Source organism: Oryctolagus cuniculus, chromosome 7 (assembly GCF_051225735.1).
Source record: "Oryctolagus cuniculus isolate XC-2025 breed Fujian yellow rabbit chromosome 7, ASM5122573v1, whole genome shotgun sequence".
NCBI lineage: Eukaryota > Metazoa > Chordata > Mammalia > Lagomorpha > Leporidae > Oryctolagus > Oryctolagus cuniculus.
In genome coordinates this window covers 19319223-19336748 of record NC_142873.1, presented here as the reverse complement: position 1 = coordinate 19336748, position 17526 = coordinate 19319223, and the positions used below count along the sequence as shown (strand labels likewise).

The window sequence follows — 17526 nt, the reverse complement described above, 5'->3', positions numbered from 1 at the left end:
TTTGAGTAAATGGCAGGTGTCACTGCTTTCTTCTCATGGGGTAGCAAACTTTACCCAGGGTGGTTAAGTAACAAACAGAGAGAGACCTACTTAACTGACCAGTCCAGAGAGACTCGAGGAGCTGAAAACCCAGGACTCTAATCTGAGCAGGACTGGTTTTCTGTCTTTCAATTTCACTCACACTGGTTTCTCGTTTGTCTGTGCTGGCTACATCCTGTAGCTCTTCCTCTCCTATGGCTATGGGACAGCTGCCATGAGTGCGCAGGACTGTATCACTACAGAATGATATCCTGCAGAGAATAGCACATCCACTTTTTTGCACCCATCAACAAATTCCTTTGTCTGAAATGGATTTTCCAGGGTCAAGTCCCACTCCCAACCCCAAACAGATTCTTTGGTATTAGAGTGGGTTCACTGAGAAGCCAGACAGAGATGCATGGACACAGGTGTCAGGGAGAGCAGCCTCAGGGAGTTGCTGTGAGCTGCGAGCTGCATTCTGCATGTTTGTGCACTCACAGGACTGACTGCTGTGTTTTCATCCTTGCATCCCTAGATCGCTGATTGCTTTACATTTCCAAATCATGGTGCAGAAAGGACCCTCAGACATCACCTGGCTTGATGCTCACTGTATTTTTATATAACCCTATATTTTAGTCATATTAAATTGAAACCCAAAAAGTTTGATATGTGCAGAATCATGCTGTCATTTGAAGGCAGGACTACAGCCCTGTTGGGTACAGATTCCATGGCTGTATGTACACATATTGAGAACTAAACACATGTCTGCCCTGAATAAATGCTTTATATGCAGTATCACATTTGAACTTAATTGTTTAAGCTCAGATTATTATTTCATAGATGAGGGAAATGAGATTCAGAATATGTTTGTAACTTGCCTAAATTTGTACAGTCATTGAGTGGCACAGCTGAGAGGTTATACTGAGTCAATGCTGTTAATCATCATACCAGGGACATCTGCATTTCAAGTTCATGATTCAAAAGTATATCATCCACCACCTCTTATTGACTTATAGCTCTCCTTAAATCAGCTTAAGTGTAGTATTGTTACCTGTTGCTACTTTGTACTAAGAATAAAGTCAATGGAATCCAGGTTTGATGGGCTACTTATATTTTTGCAATTATATGTGGAAACAAGTAGAGCATTATGGTAATGAGAGAATGCTATTGAAAAATGACCTCACCTACCACTAGCAATAAATGTACACGCTTGTGAGAACTCTGACCTATGTCAGATGGTCAGGAAGGCTGTATTTCTGGTTCTTGAGGGACTTAAAGGTTCATTATACTGTGGGTTAGAGCTCCTGAATGAGGTCTGGTAACATTCAGTGAAAGAATCTTCAGCAGATGGCCAGTAGTTAAGTAACTCACTTTGTGTACATTTATGCAGAGAAATACAGCTTTATAGATGTGTAGGTCGTTCGGTATGGATGTGTAGGTCGTTCGGTATGGATGTGTAGGTCGTTCGGTATGGATGTGTAGGTCGTTCAGTATGCATATATAGTAAATTCAGTATAGGTATTAGGTAATACAATATAGATATTAGATAATTCAGTATAGAGATAGGTAATTCAGTAACACTGTATATTATACTTACAAGGATGGGTTGCATGAGGGAATTGAGTAAATCAGATTCTGAAGATGGAGACAAGCATCAGCACTATTTAGAAGGTCTTGGACTCACCCCGTTAATCCTTTGGAGCCGTACAACAAAGGCCAAGGAATGCTTGTCTGGCATTTCCAAGGCACGAGGTTTCACTTTCAGTCATCGGAGCCGGACTGCATCCCGTCGCTGCCGCCAGGAATCGTGCACGAAGGACTCCAGTCGCTTAAACCTGAATTCTTTTCTTTTCCTCTGTCAGAGAAGACAGACGGTCGTCTTCAGCATGTTCTGCCTACAGTCATCTGTATGCCTACAGCTGTCATTCCTGATACTGACAGAGTGTATTTCTCCCTGTGTTCCACAAGGACAAGCAAACAAGCCTCCTCTATTCTTATGAGGGTCTTTAATGGAGTTAAGATTTCTTTCTTATGGTGCCCAAAATTTTGAAGTTGATTGTGGGGAGCAACTCGGACTAGACTAAGTTACTGGAATTAAGACTTATTCTATGCATCTGCTCTCCCACAATATGGCGCTATGGGGTGAGTTCACTGGTGGAGAGGACCATTGCAAGACTTCGCCTGAAGAAACTGTTCAGTGGCGTCTTTGTCCAGATCACCCCCCAAAACCTAAAACTGCTGCGGATAGTGGAACCTTACGTGACCTGGGGATTTCCAAATCTGAAGTCTGTCCGGGAACTCATCCTGAAACGTGGGCAAGCAAGGGTCAACGATAAGAGCATCCCTCTGACAGACAACACCGTGATTGAGGAGCACCTGGGGAGATTTGGTGTCATCTGCTTGGAAGACCTCATTCATGAAATTGCCTTCCCGGGGAAGTATTTCCAGAATATTGCGAGGTTCCTGCGCCCTTTCCAGCTGTCAGTGGCCCGTCATGCTAGCAAGAACAGAGTGGGCTTCCTCAAGGAGATGGGCTCACCTGGCTATCGGGGTGAACGCATCAATCAGCTCATCCGCCAGCTGAACTAGACCCAGGATATCTGGAAAGATGTTTTTTTGGAATTATTATCAAGTATCTTCAGAGAAGATTTTCTTCCTTATCCCCGGAAATTGGAAAGGACAGATCAAGGGAAAGATAGTTGTGATCATGGCAGGCACCTCATCCCTACCCCGTTCCAAGGAGAGGTTCCACTGTCTTCCATCTTGGGTGCTGCCTCCTCTGGACTCAGCACCGACCATTGAAGAAGGAGTCTTCCTTTGTCACAGCTTCTGTCCTGGCATTTGATTTTGGTGAATGACTGGCCGGAGCATCTGTCAAGATTTCCCAGGACTTGGGGGCTACCAGGGCCTTGTTTTGAAGAGACTTGAAATACAGTTAGGAAGCGGAGCACCAAAACAGTGCTCAGCTGTGTCTGCTGTGGATCCATGTTTCAGCTGCTCAATGACGACTGCAGGCACTCTCACTTGGCTGGCTTCTCAATGTGTCTGATGGCTTTTCTGTTCTAGCTTGGAGCTGCCGTACTCCTTTTCTTAGCTCAGAATTTTTCAAAGGAAGGATCCCTTCACCGGGCAAACACATACCCAAAATTTTACTTGGAATTTCAGGGAGCTCATAGAACCCCTCTCAGGCAGAGCTCCCCGGGGTGAGGAAGTCCGGCTCTTAAGGAGGGTTGGTCTCCCAGGCCTTCATCTTGCTAATCTCTGGTTCTGTATCCTACCGAATACCAGAGTTGACCAAGGTGGCTTTTCCCCATCAAGCCAGTTGGGTGTTTTCCGCTAGCACACTGGCAGCTCTTGTGGCTTCTTGTGCCATCTGTAAGTCTGGAAATGCCCACCCTTTCCCCCTCTGGCTTGGGGGTTGAATTTCCTGGTTTCCCTGATGATTAAGCATCAGATCAGGAAGTGGCGAACCATTTTCTCAGTTTGGTTTGAGTGAAATTAGCACTGGCTTTTTAAGGCCCCAAATAAACAGCTTAGTTGGACCTTTTCCTTTCATATTCTAGACCCCAGAAGTCTTGCTCTTTATCCTGTTGATGACATAATAGGCCAGCAACAAGAGTTATGGGGAAATTAATCCTGGGGAGGGAGGGGTTAGTCAGTCAGTACATCTTTGTCTTTCATCAGCGGTCCAGCCCTAAATTGCCTCAGCTTGTGATCTAAGCAGTTGGTGAGGATGTGCCAGGCCTAAGTTAAACAGGAAAACCTGCTTTAGGGCTGTGTTCCTGGGTCCCTTCAAATCAACTTTGCTTTAATTTTGGCTCATGGAGCCTTTAAACATAGCTGTGAAATGAGTTAGCAGTAAAACAATGCATTAAAACATGCCAGGTTGTGAGGTAATTAATTAGGATGGTTGGCTCCAGAGTTCACCTGGCAGAAGATGTCACTCTTATACTGTAAAACATTGTGAAATCGGATTACTTTAAAATGATGTATTACCAAGTCATGGAAAAACAGTCGTGAGTCTGAAAACAGGCCTTGTACCTCAGACCTGTCATACTAAATACGAGGACAGGCTGGGGTCGTGGCACAGTGGGTTAAGGTGGCTGCTTGCAATGTGGACATCCCATGTAAGGGCACCAGTCGGATCCAGCCTGCTCCACTTCTGATCTGGCTCCCTGCCACCCCTGAGAGAGACCTGGATGGAGAGTGCCGGGCTGCTGGCTTTCGCCTGGCCCAGCCCAGCTGTTGCAGCCATTTAGGAAACAAACCAATGGGTGGAAGACCTCTCTCTCTCCCCCTCTGAAAAATATTTTTAAAAAAAATAAATATGGGAACAATGTCTCTGCTCTTCTGCACAATGAAGCTGATACCCTCTAGCCAGTCTGGTTATTGAATTATGCCAAATAGAAGTAAGTGTATAGTTCTTTGTGAATAAAAAGTTTTCATAAGAAAAAAAAAAAAAAAAAAAAGAAGGTCTTGGGTAGTTAAAGGCCAGCGCCGCGGCTCACTAGGCTAATCCTCCGCCTTGCGGCGCCGGCACACCGGGTTCTAGTCCCGGTCGGGGCGCCGGATTCTGTCCCGGCTACCCCTCTTCCAGGCCAGCTCTCTGCTGTGGCCAGGGAGTGCAGTGGAGGATGGCCCAAGTGCTTGGGCCCTGCACCCCATGGGAGACCAGGAGAAGCACCTGGCTCCTGCCATTGGATCAGCGCCGTGCGCTGGTCGCAGCGCGCCAGCCGTGGCGGCCATTGGAGGGTGAACCAACGGCAAAGGAAGACCTTTCTCTTTGTCTCTCTCTCTCACTGTCCACTCTGCCTGTCAAAAAAATAAATAAAAAGAAGGTCTTGGGTAGTTAAAAATGGAACCAAGTCTGTAAAGAAGACTCTTAACAGAGTCTCAACATTGGTATGCTCACCTAGAGGTGTTAAATTGTTTACATTTGTCAAAATGCAAATTCCAAGCTCCAAAGACTGTGTGCACTAAATCTGGGGCCAACCCAGGGAGCTGCACAATCAGCAAGCACACAGAAAGAGTCTGATGCAAGTATTCCGAGGACCACACCTTGAAAGCTGTGCTGCAAACACAGCTCTTACAGAAGCCACACATAGCCATCTGGTGAGTTCTGAGGAGCCATGCCAGCTCATCACCTCCTGTATTTTTAGTTCCAGAAAAAGATGAAAAAATTTCTGCAACCCAGTCCAAATGCAGAACTATTCTTCCTTAAATGTTCATTAGAGGACCTTAACCATATGGCGAATGCACAGTCAGAACCGACTGATCACTTTTTAATGTCAGTTTCATCATAATCATGCAGCATCAGAAAGCCGTGCATTAAGATGTCACCTCCCTTTCCTCCTAGCCCTAGTTTAAAATTCATCTCGGAAGCAAAACATGCTGTGATTCCTCCAATGTATTTGGAATTGTCAAAATGGGAAGATATATATAGAGTCCACTTTTGTAGAATATGAAATTTCACTACACACAAAATTGCCAATTAGGATAGGAGGCTCAGAAACAATCTTAATGTTCAAGCAGACTGCATTTTTCCCCTCTGCATGAGTAATTTTAACTAAATAGGTTTTTCTTCCCTTTGGCACTGCCTATAGAATCTTCTCTACTTATGGTAAAAGCAACAGTAATTGCCCCTGTCAGCAATTAGAGCACTCTTTTACATTTGTTTACATTTATTTCCATATCTTCATTTGCACAGTTTTGCTTTCATATGCAGGATTGAACGGATTGAACCATATATCAGTGTTTTTTTTTTTTTCTGTGTTATTTTGATCTCTCCATCCTGTGATCCTCTTCTAAAGTGGCAGACAACTCACTAAGACCAAAGCTTACACCACACACAACCCAAAGCCTATCAAAATAGCTGCAAACTTCAAATAAATGTCATTTTAAGATCACCTATACCTTTTTCTAGAATGTCCTACACTTTGAAATCTTCTAAGACTACAAAAATATATGGACATTCATGGATTCATAAAAAGCCTATTTTTAGAACTGAAAATTTAAGCCGCACTCCAGCTACTACCCCACCATTCTTTTTTACAATGACATACTTTCAGTTCATTTTATAATCACAATATTAATCCTCCACTAAGTAAATAATTCAAAAATAGTAAAAAGAAAACAGTTTCTCAACAGTAGAGATGAGGGCTACAAACAATAACCAAATCTCAAAATGTCTATTTCAATCATATACATTATCATTTTTTGTACTTGGTTAACCCAATTCAGGGAAAACATGATATTTGTCTTTTGGGGTCTGGCTTATTTCCCTAAGAATAATAATTTTCAATTATATCAATTTTGTTGCAAAAGACAGGATTTCATTTTCTATGACTGAGTAGTAATCTATAGTGTGTGCATGTGAGACCACATTTTCTTTATCTAGTCATCGCTTGATGCACATCTGGGTTGATTCCATATCTTGGCTATTGTGAATACAGCTGTAATAAACTTCATGGTATAGATAACTATTTCATATGCTTACTTCATTTCATTTTAGTAAATTCCCAGAAAAGAGAAGGCTGGGTGATATGATAGCTCTATCTTCAGATTTCTGAGGAACCTCCATACTGGCTGTACTAGTTTACATTCCCACTAACAGTAGATTAAGGTACCATTTTCGCCACATCCTTACCAGCATTCATTGTTTGTTGATTTCTGTATGAGAACCATTCTTACTGGGGAGAGGTGAAACCTCATTGTGGTTTTTATTTGCATTTCCCTGATAGCTAGTGATCCTGAGCATTTTTTGATGTGGCTGGTGGCCATTTGGATTTCATCTTTTGAAAAATAACTGTTGAAGTCCTTTGCCCATTTCTTGATTGTTTTATTGTTGAGTTCCTTGAGCTATTTATAGATTCTGGGTAGTAATCCTTTATCAGTTGCATAGTTTGCAAATATTTTCTCCCATTCTGATGGTTGCCTCTTCACTTTGTTGAGTGTTACCTTTGCAGTGCAGAAGCTTTTCAGCTTGATGTAATCCCATTTGTCTATTTTGGAATTGATTGCCTGTGATTCTAGGATCTTTTCCAAGGAGTCTTTGCCAATGCCTATGTCTTGTAGAGTTTCTCCAATGTTCTTCACTAGTAATTTGAGGGTATCAATTCATACATTTGGATCCTAGATCCATCTTGAGTTGATTTTTATATAAGGTATAAGGTAGGGGACTTTTCTAGTATAGCACATGAAGACCCAATTTTCCCAACACAATTTGTTGAAGAGATTGTCCAGGGATTGATTTTTAGCTCCTTTGTCAAATATTAGTTGGTTGTAGATGTGTGGATTGATTTCTGGGGTTTCTGTTCTGTTCCACTGGTCTAGATGTCTATTTTTATGCCAGTACCAGGCTGTTTTGAGTATAACTGCCCTGTAGTATGTCTTGAAATCTGGTATGGTGCTGTGATGTCTCCAGTTTTATATTTGTTCTATAAGATTGCTTTACCTGTTCGTGGTCTCCTGTGTTTCCATGCAAATTTCAGCATCATTTTTTTCTATATCTGTGAAGAATGTTGTTGGTATTTTGATGGGTATGACATTGAATCTGTAAATTGCTTTCGGTAGTATGGGCATTTTGATAATACTGATTCTGCCAATCCATGAACATGAAAGATTTTTCCATTTTTGGTGTCTTCTATTTCTTTTTAATGTTTTATAATTTTCATTGTGGAGATCTTGGTTAAATTTATTCCAAGATTTTAAATTATTTGAACCCATGATGAAAGGGATTGATCTTGTAAGTTCTTTCTCAGTCACGGCATTGTCTGTTTACACAAACTATTGATTTTTGTGTGTTAATATATTTTTGTGACTATTATACCCTGCCAATTTGTCACTCTTTTATGAGTTCCAGTAGTGGAGCTTTAGGTTCTCCTATAGCTTTAGAGTTATGTCATCTACAAAGAGGGATAGTTTGACTTCCTCCTTTCCAATTTGTATCCCTTTGCCTCTCTAGTTTCTGATCTTAGCGGGAATGCTTCCAAGTTTTCCCCATTCAATATGATGCTGTGGGTTTGTCATATATATTATCTTGATGGTGTTGACAAATGTTCCTTCTATACCATTATTTGCTTAAGGTTTGTTTTGTTTTGTTTTGTTTTTGACAGGCAGAATTAGAGAGACAGAGAAAGGTCTTCCTTCCATTGGTTCACCCCCACAAATGGCTGCCCTGGCCAGCGCGCTGCGCCGTTCTGAAGCCAGGAGCTTCCTCCTGGCCTCCCATGTGGGTGCAGGGGCCCAAGCACTTGGGCCATCCTCCACTGCCTTCCCGGGCCACAGCAGAGAGCTGGACTGGAAGAGGGGCAACCAGGACAGAACCGGCACCCCAACCGGGACTAGAACCCGGGGTGCTGGCGCCACAGGTGGAGGATTAGCCTAGTGAGCCATGGTGCTGACCTGCTTAAGGTTTTTATCATGAAAAGGTGTTATATTTTTAAAAATGCTTTCTCCGTATCTATTGAGATAATCATGGTTTTTATTCTCAATTTAATGTGATGTATCACATTTATTGATTTGTGTTAAACCATCCCTTCCTAGCAGGAATATATCCCACTTGGTCTGAGTGAATGATCTTTCTGATGTGTTGTTGGATTCAATTAGCTAGTATTTTATTGAGGATTTTTATTTCTGTGATCTTCAGGGATATTGGTCTGTAGATTTTTCTTTTGTTGTAACATTTTCTAGTAATGTATTTCTGACCATATAGAAATAGTTTGGAGGGTTCCCTGCCTTTTAATTGTTTTGAGTAGTTTGAGAATATTTGGTAGTAGTTCTTAAAACCCTAACAGAATTCAGCAGTGAAGTCATCAAGTCTAAACTTTTCTTTCCTGGGAGGGTCTCTATTACTGATTCAATCTCTGGTAGATTGTATGTGTCCAAGAATCTAACCATTTCTTCTAGATTTTGTGATTTGTTGGTTTATAGCTTTTATAGTAATTCCTGATATTTTTATTTATGTGGCATCCATTGTTACATCTCCTTTTTCATCTTTGATTTATTGATTTGGGTCCTCTCCCTCTTTTTATTTTGCTGTGCCAATGGTATATCAATTTTTTTTCAAAAATCCAGCTCATTTCACTGATCTTTTGTTTATTCTCTAATTTTAATAATTTCTTTCCCCTTACTAATTTTGGCTTTGGTTGTTTTTCTAGGTCTTAGAGATGCATTGATAGCTCATTTATCTGGTGCCTTTTTAGTTACTTGGTGTAGGCACCGGGTGCTACAAACTTCTCTCTTAACACTGCTTTTGTGTATCCTAAAAGTTTTGATATATTGTATTGTCATCTTGATTCCAGAAATATTTTTATTTCCACTTTGATTTCTTCTATGACCCACTGTTCATTCAGGAGTATGTGTTTGCATATTTTCTAGAGATTCTCAAATTGTTAACTTCCAGCTTTATTCCATTGTGATCAGAAAGGATACATGAAATGGTTTAAATTTTTTGAGTTTGAGGCTTGATTTGTGGCCTATTATATGATCTATCCTAGAGAAAGTTCCATGCACTGATGAAAAGAATGTTATCTTCCACTGTGGGTTGAAATGTTCTGTAGATATCAGTTAGGTCCATTTGATTAGCTATAGATTATTTGATTAGTATAGATTAGCTCTGTTTCTTTGTTTTGTCCAGTGATGAAGGTGGGGTATTAATAACCCCATTACTATTGTATTGGAGTCTGTCTCCCTTTAGATCCATTAATATTTGTTTTATAAAGCCAGGTACCCTGGCATTGGTTGGTTGCCTATACATTTATTATAGTCACATCTTCCTATTGTATTGATCCTTTAATCATTAAATAATGCCCTTTTTCTCTTAACAGTTTCTGTCTGATATTAGGATGGTCACACTGGCTCTTTTTGGTTTTTGTTAGCATGGAATATCTTTTTCCATCCTTTCATTTTCAGTCTGTGTGTATATTTCTTGGTGAGATGTGTTTCTTTTAGGAGCAAATAGATGCATCTTGTTAATCTATTCAGCCAGCCTGTTCTTTTGATTGGAGAATTTAGGCCATCTACATACGACTTTATTATTAATAAGTAATAATTTGCTCCTACCGTTTTTCATATGTATTCCTATAGTTTGCTTTGGATTTACTTTGTACTTTTACTAGACTTTCTGCCTTCACATTCTTTCATAATGATTACTATTCTCCATTTCTGTGTGTAATATATCCTTAACAATCATTTATAAGGCTGAAGAAGTGGTGACAAATTCAGTTTCTGTTTTGGAAGTTCTTTATTTCACCTTAATTTATAAATGAGAGCTTTGCTGGGCACAGTATGCTGTACCTGAAAGTGATTGACAGTTCCTTTGTTTCTGGACTTGAATTCTCTCCCAAACTGTAGGGTTTCTTATGATCAACCAGCTGTTAGTCTAATTTGGGACTCTCTAATCTGACATTTCTCTCCTGCATATTTGAGGATCTTTGTTTTACTGCTGCAAGTTTGACTATAACGTGTTGTGTTGAAAGTCTTTTCTAATCATGTGTGTTAGGAGTTCTATGTGCTTCCTGTTCCAGGATGTCCCCTTCTTTCTCCAAATTAGGGACATTTTCTGCTATTTTGCTGAATAGGCTTTATAATCTGTTCTCTTTCTACAGTGTCAGGAGCTCCTAAGGCAAGTATGTTTGGTCATTTGATAGTACCCTGTAAATCTCAAACACTGTTTGCAGTTTTTCTAATTTCTTTTTATTTTTTTGTCTCACTGAGATATTTCCAAGGGTTGGTTTTCTAGCTCAGATACTCTTTCTTCTACTTCACCAAGAATATTGTTGAGGCTTTGTATTGTATTTTTTATTTTATAAATTTAATTCTTCATTTCTAATATTTAAGTTTGCATTCTCTTCAATATCTCAATATCTTGGCAAAATTTCTCATTCATATCATGTATGGGTTTCTCTATCTCATTTATTTCTGTTTCTGAGTAATTTTATGATCATTCTTTTGAATTCACTTTCAGATACTTTATCAATCTCTTCGTCCTCACATTCTAGTACTGAAGTGGTGTTTTGTTCCTTTTGGGGAGTCATGTTGTCTTCCTTGTTTCTTGAATTTCTGCATTTATTTTTAGGCATTCATGGGACTGATCACTGGTTTCCTCCTCTGATGGGTTTTATCTTTGAGCTATGCCTGTGTTTAGTGGAGCATCCGCTCCTTCAGTGAATACCCAGAAGTGTGTGCTTACTCTCAGAAGCTGGCGTCTTTCAACTCCTGGGTGTGGAAGTTGTGGATGGTGTCCTTGAAGACATTGGATTCTCAGGGTTATAGCAATGCCTGATAGTTACTACAGTGTGATTCTCATCAGTTGATGAATTCTCATGTTAATGTGATCTTAATGCAAAGAGAACAGATTCCATGCAGTCCATAAACACAGCTCAAAGGATATAATGAGGCTGGTGCCGCGGTTCAATAAGCTAATCCTCCGCCTTGCGGCGCCGGCACACCGGGTTCTAGTCCCAGTCGGGGTGCTGGATTCTGTCCCGGTTGCCCCTCTTCCAGGCCAGCTCTCTGCTGTGGCCAGGGAGTGCAGTGGAGGATGGCCCAAGTCCTTGGGCCCTGCACCCAATGGGAGACCAGGAGAAGCACCTGGCTCCTACCTTCGAATCGGCGCAGTGCACCGGCTGCAGCGTGGCAGCCATTGGAGGGTGAACCAACGGCAAAAGGAAGACCTTTCTCTCTGTCTCTCTCTCTCACTGTCCACTCTGCCTGTCAAAAAAAAGATATAATGATACCTCCCTTCCTTCCTTCTTCCCTCCCTTCCTTTCCCTTTCTTTGTTCTTTCTCTACAGTTAAGAGTTCTTTTTTCTCCAACACTATTCGACTCTGGATATGAATTTTAATAAATAGTCATTTGTTCCTGCCCCATCTGAGACATCATGTTTGACTGTTTTTGCTTCCCCTAGCAACTATGGGATGACTTGGGAGCCTGCTGAGAATGTGTCTACAATATATTTATGGTAGGCGTTGAAACCTCCAAAGTTGTTTAATAGTTGATATTACCCTACATTTAACCAGTTGGCTATGGGGATTTTCAGCAGTGATTTCAATGTGTACTTTCTAAGGTTTAAGATTTTAATTCTTATATTTAATACTATCTGTTCCTCTTGAAAGTAGTCTTCAGTTTTCTCTCTCTTGCCCTCTGCTCACTATACTTCACTTCAAGCCAGGCAGCACTTGCCCCTGCTGGCAGACTCTGCCGTCTGCCATTGATGTGTTAGCCCATGTTGAGTGTTGGAAAGAAGCACAAGCCAAATAAACAAGGTGCAAACCGTGCAAAGATGTAGTATTCAATGGTTTTAGGAGCTTGTGATTACTTAGCAATGATGTGTTCAACCTGCTTCCCTCTTGTAGTTTACTTTGTCTGTAACTGTTAGCCTTCTTTACCAGTTACTGTTGATTTTCTTCTGTTAATACGTTCTTTTCCCTAGTCCAAGTAGAAAAAGTATTTATTCTATCTGGTAGTCGCCCACAAAGAGACAATAACAAGGAAGACCACATATTCTAGGTTACTTGCATATATGTTTTCCCACATAATTATTTTAATACAAAACCTACTTTTAGTCATTTAACATTTTATCATATTTTTATTCCATGTTACTACATAGCTTTCACAATCATTTTTGTTAAGAGCTTCAGAATATTCCACTGTGCAGATAGACCACAACTTTCTTCATCATGCATGTATAGATAGGCAGATCCATTTATCCAGATTTTCTGTTTTATAAAGAAGACTGGAGTCAACATTTTTGAATATGAAAATATCTCAAATTTCCTACAAAGTGGAATTAAAATTCAGTTCATTTTTGTGTATAACATTTTTAAAACCATACCAACAGGCTGGTGCCGTGGCTTACTAGGCTAATCCTCTGCCTGCGGTGCTGGCACACCGGGTTCTAGTCCCGGTCGGGGCGCCAGATTCTGTCCCAGATGCCCCTCTTCCAGTCTGGCTCTCTGCTGTGGCCAGGCAGTGCAGTGAAGGATGGCCCAGGTGCTTGGGCCCTACACCTGCATGGGAGACCAAGGGAAGCACCTGGCTCCTGGCTTCGGATCAGCGTGATGCGCCGGCTGCAGTGCGCCAGCCGCAGTGGCCATTGGAGGGTGAACCAACGGCAAAGGAAGACCTTTCTCTATGTCTCTCTCTCTCTCTCTCTCTCTCACTGTCCACTCTGCCTGTCAAAAAAAAAAAAAAACATACCAACAAAATAAATTGCGCCATTTTCACTTGGCTAGATTGGATGTTAAAGTATTGAGTAACAGGGATATTATATTTGGTAATCGCAGATCAAGAAGAAATCAAAGAGGCTGGTTGGGATGTTATCACAAGTGCCAGACTTTCTTATTCAGGGAGTTATGGAGACTCCTAAGTATACTGCTTGTTCTGGTCTGTCTGTAGAGACTGGGAGTGTTACAGAATATTCTGTACTGCCAGGTCTGTATCTTGTCTAGTTGGACAGGATCCACTAAATTTTCCAGAATTACTGCAGTTTTTATGTAAGGATTAGCTTTTTGTTCATAATACTTGAGTGTTATAGAAGGAGGTGATCAAGGGGATGAAAAACAAGCTAGGATCAGAACAAGAAAGTGAGTCTCTGCCAAATATTCCCTTCTCTTCTTACCTTAACTGTAGATATCACCCAGTAGTTACCGATTCTGGAAAGTTTTGTAGGTCGTCTATGATACTGAAAAACTAAAATCTTCTGAGATATAAACAAAGGAAATGAGGGGTACATGAGCTATTTCAGAGTCGGAGAATAAGGGAAGAAGCAAAAACATGACCTCTCATGAAACCTAATAATATACACGTGGGAAGCACAGTACAACGAGAATGAGATTCAGAAATGACCATGAGGGTGAGGAAGCAAGCCATTGGAAATCAGCACCGCAGGGATTGTGAGCTCTCACTGTAGAAAGTCTGGTGCACGCAGCTAAGACACTGTCCTATAAATGCCTCTCTCACCTGATTTTTACTCTATTTATTCGCTTCTTAAGTCACTTTCAACCTATCTAATTGTCTGTCTTACTCGTAAAGGGGTTTTTCTATGTGGAACTAGATGAATTTAGTGAAAACAGTCTTTGGTACAGAATACTGAGTTTTCAATACAGATGATCGACTTTCAATTGCTGTAAGAATCTCTGAGGTGTGAGAAGGGGAACACACTCTGTGGGCTCGTCCACTAGCACTGTGTTTCAGGTATCTCTGAACCGCCTCAGCCCGCCCTACCCTTTTCTACCCTGGCTTTTCTTCATTAAAGTATCACCTTCATGTTCAGGAGCCCCGTAACATTATGCAGAGTTCTACAGCCTCGTCTGTGTATTTGGCACAAATTTCCTGATAATAATACTCCAACAAAGTGTGGTCTTGCCAATGCACTGCGCAAAAATGCTGGCTGCTGAAAATATGCTGAGAGCATATTTCTCTAGATTTGTGGATCCCTGCAACTTTGTCCGTCACTGTACTGAAAACAAACTATTCTCTTGCTGACCTGTGATGCACTTATAATTCTAGTCTGTGCTGAGGCAGTTGGGGGGGGCGGGGGGAGAAGGGCAATATATCTTGCTGTGTCAGTAACTGCTTGCATTCATGAGCGTAGTCTGAAAGACTCTTCAAGTAATATTTTACTTCAGGGCGGTGGGGACACTCAAGAATGACTCTTTTGTATGCAGTTACTTTGCTGTTCCGCATACAGATGATAAAAATAACTGGCACTCTTATTAAAAACACAAGTTTCTTTAGCCCCAGCCCTGATGTAAAGAGTCAGAATCTCACAAGAATAAACCCAGTGGGGTTCTTACCATCAGTGATAGGTGAGAACCATCAGCTAAGCTAAGTAGGTGCACATTGACCCATTGGGATAAATGTATGACCAGTATTTTATATTTTAAAGACGGATCCCATCTCTGACACAAATGTGGACACTACAGTGAAGTCGGAAATCATCACTGGCATGCTGTTGGAATTTACATTGTATGAATTAATGATCAGTGATAAATATACACCAATCCCAAGGGGCAGGTCAGTAACTTACAACTTCAGGGAAAATAGGGAATCAGAGTATGAACAAGTAGTCATCAGATCATCCACGAATGGTGTGATTTTCATGTGTGCCCAAAAAGCAGAAAGAAGGGAGGGCATATATGAAACAGAAACCATAGTGAGCAGTTTGTTCTGCAAGTGGGTAGGTAACATCACAGCCAGTACACTTAGAGGCAGAGCAGGTGGCAAATATCCAGCTGAAGAATGGCAAATGAAAACATTATCTATCATCGGAAGCCCAGGAGTGATTATTGTGGAGAAACAGGTTTAAGTTTCCCGTTGGCATGCCGCATCCCATATCCCAGTGCCTGAGATTGAGTCGTGCCTCTGCTTCCCATCCAGCTTCTTGCTACGGTGCACCCTGGGTGGCGGCAGATGATGGCTCCAGTACTTGGGTCCCACCCACACCCCCATCTGAGAGAGCTGGATGGAGTTCCTAGTTCTTGGCTTCAGCTTGGCCATTCTCTAGTTGTTGTGACCATTTGAGGGAGTGAACAACTGGATGGAGGCTCACTCTCGCTCTTTCTTCCTCTGCCTTTCAAACGAATAAACTTTTTTAAAAAATGAAAGTAAATACACAAAATAAGTCCAAAGAAAAGAGCCACAGGAGCGTTTAAGTAACGTGGAGACACAGAACTCACAGGAAGTTGGCTTTCCCATGGATGCTGCGCTTGTTAGCAGCCACAGCAGGCCTTTGGATTTGAAGGGGAGGGGAGACAGATGATGGAGCTTGACAATGAGCTAGAATGTTAGGAAGCCATAAGAGGTGTCCATCACGAGGCTGCTCTACAGACATGTTGGTTTGTTTCTACAGTTATTAGGGGGTTGGATTCTGGCTTTGTACTCTAGCCAGTGAGGTTCAAAGATATTTCCCAGGTCCACACTCGCTGGCATTGAAGATCCCATTCTGGTGCAGACAATGTAGCAAAGCTTTGCTTGTTGACAGACTCTGACTCAAATGAAAAAGCTCAAGAGGGAAAAGATTATGAGTCACTGGTATAGATTAATGAGACCCCTGGACAAAATATATGATAAATCCCCCATTAGGGCCTCTCCAGCCCACAAGCTTGTTCTTCTGAAGAGAGCTAAGAATGTGGGGGGAAAACAAACTACTCCATTTTGTATTTACTTCAAAAAGTATAAAAATCTTTTCAATGACTATGAAACATTTGAATTTTTCATAGGAATTGATGCTTTGAAATCATATGTAGCACTTGCAAATGTATAGTGTTAACCGAACTTCCTTGTTAAATGCTGTGGTTGGGAATGTTGTTATTTTCATCAATTGAATCCTGACCACTTTTCATAACTTTTAAAAAATTTTTATTTTTGAGACAGATAGGAAACAGAGATAGGTAGGCAGAAAAGGTGTTCACATCTACTGGTTTACTTCTGAAAGGCCCACAATAGCCAAGCCTGGGCCAGACCAAAGCTTGGAGTCAGGCTGTTAATCCAGATTTTACACATGGGGGCGGAGACCCAAGTATTTCAGCCATGACTTTCTGTGAACTTAGCAGGAAGCTAGAATCGGGAGCAGAGCTGGTACTCGAATCCAGGCACTTTGGTATGGATGGCACACATCCTTACTGGTGTGCTAACTGCTAAGCCAAATGCCTACCCCTTGTTCACAAGATTTCAAATGGTCCTCACTAGACCTTCATGAGTGGAAATAACCATGTTCTGTCAGTCACAAACCCTGGATAACCCTACCAACTGTACAACAGTGGTTCTGTAACATAGGAAGCATCGGACTCACTTGAGAGGTGTTAAAGTGCAGATTTCTGGGCTCCTGACTTGGTAGGATGATTTCTATTTCCTGCAAGTTCCTAGGCAATGCTGTGATTTTTCACAAGAATCATACTTTTGGTACACTTGGTTCCTAGAGCCACTGTGGAAAAATACCAACAAATGAGTGGCTTAGAACAACAGAAAAGTATGGGCTCTGAATTCTGGAATCCAGAAGTCTATGGTTAAGGTGTGAGCAGGGCATGACTCTATGAAATGTGTTAGAGAATCCTTCCTGGCTTCTTCCCAGCTGCTGGTTGTTGGCCAGCAGTCATTGGCTTATAGGCACATCAGTCCTCTGTCTTCACATTGTATTCTTCCCATGTCTGTTCAGTCTTCCTCCTATGTGTGTGTCCAAATGTCCACTTTTGATAGGTATTCTAGTCATACTGGATTTGTGCCCACTCTGTTGCCAGTTTAACTTGATTACCACTATAAAGACTCAATTTTCAAAAAGGAAAGCATATTTTAAGTTATTGGATGTTGGAATCTTGATACATGAATTTTGAAGGGTCTCCTTCATCTCATAGCACTTGGAGAACTCCTGAAAAAGAAAAATAGTTCCAACTTCCTTAGTTATAACACAAAGTAAAATAGTAGGCATGTTTTATAACCTGACATAGAAAACAAACACCTATAACTGAAACAAAATTTCAAGAAATGCCTTTACTATATGTTCTATA

The 17526-nt window shown here is 41.2% G+C and overlaps 1 protein-coding gene, 1 long non-coding RNA gene and 1 pseudogene across 7 annotated transcripts in view; all 3 read left to right on the top strand.

The window, feature by feature from the left end:
- LOC149125348 (uncharacterized) overlaps positions 1-650 on the top strand; it is a 38652-nt gene extending 38002 nt beyond the window's left edge. Inside the window, exon 3 of the long non-coding RNA XR_016237003.1 lies at positions 554-650. This is a non-coding gene — a long non-coding RNA (uncharacterized LOC149125348). The remainder of the gene's footprint in view (positions 1-553) is intronic.
- Positions 1-17526, top strand: part of DPP6 (dipeptidyl peptidase like 6) — a 1254484-nt gene that overhangs the window by 941156 nt on the left and 295802 nt on the right. The window lies entirely within an intron of this gene.
- On the top strand, positions 1928-4486 carry LOC100354950 (large ribosomal subunit protein uL30-like 1 pseudogene; annotated as a pseudogene). Its single transcript, XR_016236790.1, has 2 exons — positions 1928-2020; positions 2098-4486. The product of XR_016236790.1 is annotated as a large ribosomal subunit protein uL30-like 1 pseudogene (transcript).